Source organism: Rhagoletis pomonella, unplaced genomic scaffold (assembly GCF_013731165.1).
Source record: "Rhagoletis pomonella isolate Grant_MI unplaced genomic scaffold, Rhpom_1.0 Rhpom_scaffold_00001, whole genome shotgun sequence".
NCBI classification, from domain to species: Eukaryota; Metazoa; Arthropoda; class Insecta; order Diptera; family Tephritidae; genus Rhagoletis; species Rhagoletis pomonella.
Window position 1 is genome coordinate 88,927,777 of NW_023458555.1, and position 7,366 is coordinate 88,935,142.

A 7,366-nucleotide genomic window follows, 5' to 3' on the forward strand; every position below is an offset into this window, starting at 1 on the left:
GACTGTCAAAATTGGAAAGACCAATTTTTTCTTTTTGGAACTTAAAATCAAGAGTTTAGAGTATATTGTGCAAAAATTTCACTGCAATCGCGGGCCCAGAATATAAAAATAATTGCAATTGTTTAAATAATTGTTATTATAGAAGTAATTGGTTTGCAAATTTTATTCTGCAAATCCTTCTATTGTAAAGGGAAAAGCTTCAGCAACTCTCAAAAAAAATTCATCAACTTTCATCTAATGGGTCGCGAGTTACGAATTTTTCTCTCAAAAATTGCAATATTCTTATAATGCCAAAAAAAACAAAAACGAAGTGCAATTTCGGAAAACCGTCTAAAGTGTATTTTCGTTCTATAATTATCGACAGATTCGCACAATTGTCTTCACTTTCCAGAAAATCAATGAAAATTCATTGACACAGTTGGCGTGGTTTGACTCATTAACAAGGTGCGATTGAATTTTGCAGGGCTCTCATAACAGGTGCACTATAAATCAAATAGGAAATTTTTAATTTTGAATCGTTTGCTTATATTTCTTTACTTTATGTTGCAATAAAATAAAACTGCACTGAGTTTCAATCACACTTTGTTGACTTGGAAAAAATAAAAATAACAAATTCAAAACCTTAAACGTCAGGACCGGGTCCACGCTTAACTTATATTTGTATTGTCCCGATCACTGCTGGTTTCACTAGCAATTTGAGAAAAGGGGTTTCTTTTGGATTTTTTTCCGGGCCCTCCCTTTGCCTAAATTAATTCACAAAATTGTCATTTGATCAAAAGCTTGATTGCATTTCCTTTTACTTAAATTGTGTAATGGAACCAGTCGTAGACATCATTTATTAATTTTGCACCAAGAGTTATTTAACCATACTTAGCATATAGCTAAATATACCCTACGTTAAGTCATACACATACACATAGTATAAACTTGTATGCTCATACCGAAGTATAGCTCTGTATACCCTCCTAGGGAAGACAGGAAAATAAATGTTGGGCTTATAAGTACGTTTCAAGTATAGCTAGAAGCAGAAATTTACTTCAACCAGATCTAAATAAAAGTAAGGTCCACTGGAAAACAAACTCAATCAATTATAAATTATAAATTAAAATTACCCTGGGATCAATTCCATTAAAATCTATTAAAAATAGTGAACTTTGCTAAGATTTAAATTAAATTAAAATAAATCAAATTAAGTAAAAGTAAATAAAATAAACAATGATCCACTATAATTTGATTAACCTAATTGTATAGACTTAAAATTAATGGAAATATATCTGCATAAATAGAGTAACGCGATATGAATTGAAATCAAATCAAATTTTGACAAAAAAATTGACTAAGATAAGTTTGAATAAATAAATATTTAGAAATTATAATAAAGAAATGGCCACTTCATAACAAATAACAATATAAATAAATAATAATAATAATAATAATAAATTAAAAAGGAAAGAGAAAGTATAGAAAGGAAAGACTGAAAGAAATAAATTAAATTAACTGAACACCAAAAAAAAAAAAACAAAAAAAATTAAGCAAATAAGTGGAGAAGTATAAGAGAACTAGAAATTAAAGCTTATTTAGATTATTTACCGGCTAATGTCTATTTTTCTACTGAATTACTTACCTGATTTGACTTAGCTTTCTCAACCTTTTTCTCAAAATACCTTACCCAGACTTACTTAAGTCTACTTACCTGCTACGGCTTAAAATACATTCGCTTTTCGAAAACTTGATATACGCTACTTTAGTTTCCTTATATTTATATATAGTTTCCTTAGATTTAAGAAACACGCCTACCTAGTTGTTTAAGTAACCACCAGCTTTAGAAATTAGAACCTAGCATTAGGACGATTAGTTTTAAGAATTAGTTTTAAGAAAATGAATTATCAATAAATTTGTTATTATTAAATGGGAATGCTGACTTCTCTCCTTAGTTAAGAAGGCACGTTAGGCTTTTATTATGGGGCTACCGATATTAGGGTGCGACGGTAGCCATGGATGAAGGTGGGCTAGCACCGGGCGTCACAACTCCAAAAGTGGCGTCCTTATATTCGGCCTTAGGTTATGTTGTTTTGTTCATTATCTTTAATTTTAGAGTTTTAGTTGGATTTTTTTTGGGGTTCCTTTGCTTTTCAGTTTTAGTTTAAATTTTTGATTTTAACGTTCTTTTAAGTTTTTTTTTGTGGTTGTGTTAACGGATTTTTTTTTTTAATTTTTGAATTGTGTTCGTCCGATACTTCCGGCCATGCCGGAAGCGAAGATGTTTGACAGGCATGACTTTTCTCTGCTATGGCGCAGGGAACAGTAGTGAGGCAAGATCCCCGCCCAGCCGACATGACTAGCCACAGTGCACCCCATTGTGTCATGCAGACTGCACTCACTGCTGCTCCCAAAGTATGCATACCATAACAACCATTACCTTTGTTGAAGAGATTCTATAATGTTGAGTTCTTTAGACTGACTGCTGGTTTCATTCCTTCACTGAGACCGGACTTACATATGGTCGAATTTTCACTGATGGCTCCAAAACTTACTCTGGGTCATGATCTGGGGTCTTTTTTGAAGTTAATGGGGAAAAGCTTCACATTTCTGTTGCGGAATATGCTTCGGTCTTCCAGACTCAGGTAATTGCAATCCTCAAAGCCATGGACTACGTGGTGGAACGTAGGTGGGGGGAAGGAGTTTACGTGTCTGCAGTGACAACCAAGCTGCACTTAAGACATTGGGCAGCCCTCTAACTACTTCAAAACTAGTTCAGCAATGCAAACCTCGACTAAATTATGATGGTAAACATAACGAGCTTGCATTACTCTGGGTGGCAGTTCACTCAGGAGTACCTGATAATGAGACATCTGACCATTTGGCCAGAATTGGCTCAGACCAGGCATTCCTCGATCCACAACAGTTTTAGCGCACCCACTTTCGGCCATCGAAGCACCAATCAGAAACTGGGTGAATTCTTCGCTCATAAAAGACAGGCATCGAGAGGATGCACGTGGGCAAAACGCATGTTGCCTTGAATCTCAGCAGGTCTATCTAATTTTTTGTTCTCACTGAGCAGACGACACTGCAGACAACTTGTTGGACTACTGACTGGTCACGTCACGTGGCATAAACACCTCACTGTGATAGGTGTAAATGACAAGTCAATTTGCCCATCCTGCCTTGAATAGGATGAGACGGTGGAACACTTGTTGCACTTCTTGCTTGCTGGGTTGTCATAGTTGCTAACTTGGTGCTTAAAGCACTAGATTTAGTGCTTTTTGAAAATTAAAACGCCAAAAAAAATTACTTAGTGCCTAGTGCCTTTTTAGTGCTTTTTTTAACTAATATTACTCCGAGATAGTTAAAACCTGAAATAATTTGAAATATTATAAGCTGCGGTGTTCATGAAGATGCGGAATTTGCAAGAATATACAAATTTACAGGCACTAAAATACAACCATGATTGATAAAAAGCTGAAGTTGCAAACCCACTTTGTTGAATTCTAGTCACGTTGAAAATGCTAGTACGCAGGTAAGTTAAGTATTTGTTTTTTTCTTTTCTAATGTTTGTACAAATTTTGATTTTTTTACCACCTGAGTAAAACACATCGTTTCTTGGTGCTGAATCAAAATCTGGCCGCACAATTGCTCTAGTACTAGAATTTTTAGATATCCTACCCCCAGATTGCCAAAACACGGGTTTTTGCGATATTTGAGGTTATATAATGAAAACATCAAATTTTTTGCTCATTTATACTTAGGCCATTATTTTCGTGTGTTGCGATTCGATATTTCTTTCTCGAGATATATTAGTTTTAATAGTACTTCGGTAATACGTCGTAAGCATGAGTCATCATAGCATGTATAGAGGCTATTCAATCGTTATGAGCGAAAACGTTTTGTGTATTGATTTATGTATGTGTTCTTGTAAATATTGTAAATTCTTTACTTTTGTTAAATACAAACTGTTATGAAAAAAGCATCCTTTGATTAAAAAAAAATTGGTGCCTTTAGTTTGGTAAAACGCCTTTTTTCCAAGTTTTTGGTGCTTTTTGAAAATCAAAAGTTGGCAACACTGTGGGTTGTTTGCCATTGATTTTTCTAGACTCTTTCGTTTCTCTATCGTCAGTTTCTGAATTAAAAGTTTGGCGTAAAAAGCTTAGCCGTTTTGTTGTTTAAAGTTTTGTGTTTTAAACTTGTGAGTGATATTTTTCGCCTCACATTAAAACTCGGAGCGATAAAAATAAAAATGATGCCATCAACACAAATAACTATTTTACAAATACTCCACGTACAAAGTCATGAGTGAGCCGCACATTTGATGTCTTTATGGTGAAATTATAGAAAGGGGTCTACGAGAAAAAAAAGTTTGGGAACCTCTGATCTATACTAATATATATTATGAAAGCCATTTTAGTGTTCGCAAAGCTCGAGAAAGGCTGAACCGATTTTTTTGAAATTCCGGACACCTTCCGCACTCGTCCGAAGGATGTGATATGTAAAGGGGTCGTGGCACCTCCGATACAAACCGAATTTATCATACTGCATACCTCTGGAAGTGTTCATGGTAGAGTTCTGGAACTTGGTATGGAAATATACGAAATCAATCCATCCGAAGCCAAAAATCAAAAAACGGAAAAACCAAAACCCAAAAAAAAAATTGGAGCTATTGGAAAAGGTGGCATGGCACCTTCCATACAAACAGAATTTTTCATACTGCATATCTTGGAAGTGTTCGTGGTAGAGTGCTGGAATTTGGTATGGAGATATACGAAATCAATCGCATACTCTTCGAGAAAAATTGGAGCTTTTGGAAAACGGGGCGTGGCACCTCCCATACAAACTGAATTTTTCATACTGCATATCTCTGGAAATGTTCATGGCAGAGTACTGGAACTTGGTACAGAGATATATAGATTCAATCGCATACTCTTGGAAAAAAATTTGAGCTATTGGAAAAGGGGGCATGGCACCGCCCATACAAACCGACTTTTTCCTACCGGATATCTCTGGAAATGTTCATGGTAGAGCGTGGTACAATAATTGCAGGTACTGTCTTTTATTTATTTATTTATTTATTTATTTAGTCTACAGAAAAATGTTTTCTTACAGACAGTTGAGATAAAAAGATTTAGAATATTTAAGTATGTGTGATACATTACAGAGTGAAATAATTATAAATATTAACTTGTAAAGATAACAATGATATTCAATAGCAATTTGGGTAGCTGGCGAGGCCTTGTCTCCAGTCTACTTTTGTGTGCGGCGGGCGGAAAGACCTAGTTTCCGCTCCGCCCTGTTTACAGGCCGTTGATCATGGTCGGAAAGGCCGAGCTTCCGATCCATGTTCCCGTAGTCGTTACTTTGTAAGTGAGGCAGGCGGAAAGTCCTAGTTTCCGCTCCACGCTATAGACGAACTGTTGGGCGAGGTCGGAAAGGCCGAGTTTCCGATCCCTGCTCCTATTGTCCTACGCGGTCGCGGAAATATACGAAGCCGTTACAATTGTACTAAGCAGTCATAGATATTGTGTAATTATTTCGTTCACGGTTGCAGATATTAGTTTATTTAGTTAACTTGTTGAGCAATGTTTTCTTTATTACAAAAAGCGATACAGATATGTCGATGCAATCATAATGCTTGTTAAAATCTTGGCATAAACACCGAAAAGCATCATGCATTTCAAAGTTTGATTTACAAATACTCAACACAATAGGTTTAAAATGTCTCGTGGGTCTTGTAGGAATACAAAAATTTATCTCACTCAGTAAAAAGGGACTACTGACCATCCCGTTCATTAATTTAATTAAAAAAAGAACACCAAGCATCTCTCTACGACTCTGAAGCGTCGGCAAATCTATAAGCTTCAGGCGATCCTTGTAGGGTGGGAGATTTTTAGACGAGTCCCAACATAAATTTTTGAGGGCAAATAACAGGAACTGTTTCTGCACTGATTCGAGCCTGTCACTATGAATTTGATAGCTAGGATTCCATACTATAGATGCATACTCCAAAATCGGTCTAACTAGAGAGGTAAAGAGAACTTTAGTGACATAAGGATCGTTGAACTCCTCTTCCCAGAGAGTTTTGCTTCGCATCGAAATTCCTGAGTTCTGGAACTTGGTATGGAGATTTACGAAATCAATCACATACCCTTAGAGTAAAATTGGAGCTATAGGAAAAGTGGGTGTGCCACCTCCCATACAAACCGAATTTTTTATACTGCATATTGCTGGAAGTGTTCGTGGTAGAGCATGGTACAATAATTACAGGTACCATCTTTCCAGAGAGTTTTGCATCACATCGAAATTCCTGCTCAATGTTGATTATTTTACTTTTGGTTTGCTTTTCTTTTGGTTTACGCTCAATTTAATTTTTATAATTTCTCAAAACAAAAAAAAAACGTTTGAAATGAAGTGAGCCATACAAATTTTGAATTTAGTTACTAAGTATATGTTTTCTTTCGGCTTTTGCAAGTTAAATAAGTCCTCTGCAAGAAGGTTTGTTTAAAAAAATACGTGTACATATATGGTACATGGGGTATGGAGTTAGCCCTTTTCCCTAGCAGTAAACCTTTTAGTGTGGGCAACAATGATGTTTTTCAAATAAAGCAGATCGGAATATGTGCTCTCTGTGAAGACAATACCTGTAATTATTGTACCATGATGGTAGAGTACTGGAACTTGGTATGGGGATATCCGAAATCAATCGCATACTCTTGGAAAAAATGGAGCTATTAGTAAAAAGGCGTGGCAACTTTCATACAAATGGAGTTTTTCATACTGCATATCTCTGAAAGTATTCATTGTAGAGTATTGGAACTTGATATGGAGATATATAAAATGAATCTCATACTCTTGGAGAAAAATTGGAACTATTTGAAAAGCGGGCGTACAACGTACCGATTTTTAGCTATTTTTGAATGTATTTATATTTCTTCTGTAGGTGTGTTTCCTCCTAGAGTGTCCGCGGGTGGGTGGTAGAGTACTGGAACTTGGTATGGGGATATCCGAAGTCAATCGCATACTTTTGGAGAAAAAATGGAGCTATTGGTAAAGGGGTGTGGCACCTTCCATACAAATCGAATTTTTCTTACTGCATATCTCTGGAATTGTTCATTGTAGAGTACTGGAACTTGGTATGGAGATATATAAAATCAATCTCATACTCTTGGAAAATAATTGGAGCTATTGGAAAAAGGGGCGTACAACGTACCGACTTTTATCTATCTTTGAATGTATTTATATTTCTTCTGTAGGTGTGTTTCCTCTTAAATGGGTGTCCGCATTTTAACGAAATTTTTTGTTTGTTTGAGTGGGTCTCTGGATGGTTTAGGTTTACAATTTAACCCGCCAGTTGGCACTGTATTTGAGTTGGTACTAA

The 7,366-nt window shown here is 35.8% G+C and overlaps 1 protein-coding gene across 2 annotated transcripts in view; it reads left to right on the forward strand.

The window, feature by feature from the left end:
• LOC118748556 overlaps window positions 1–7,366 on the forward strand; it is a 355,097-nt gene that overhangs the window by 215,018 nt on the left and 132,713 nt on the right. The window lies entirely within an intron of this gene.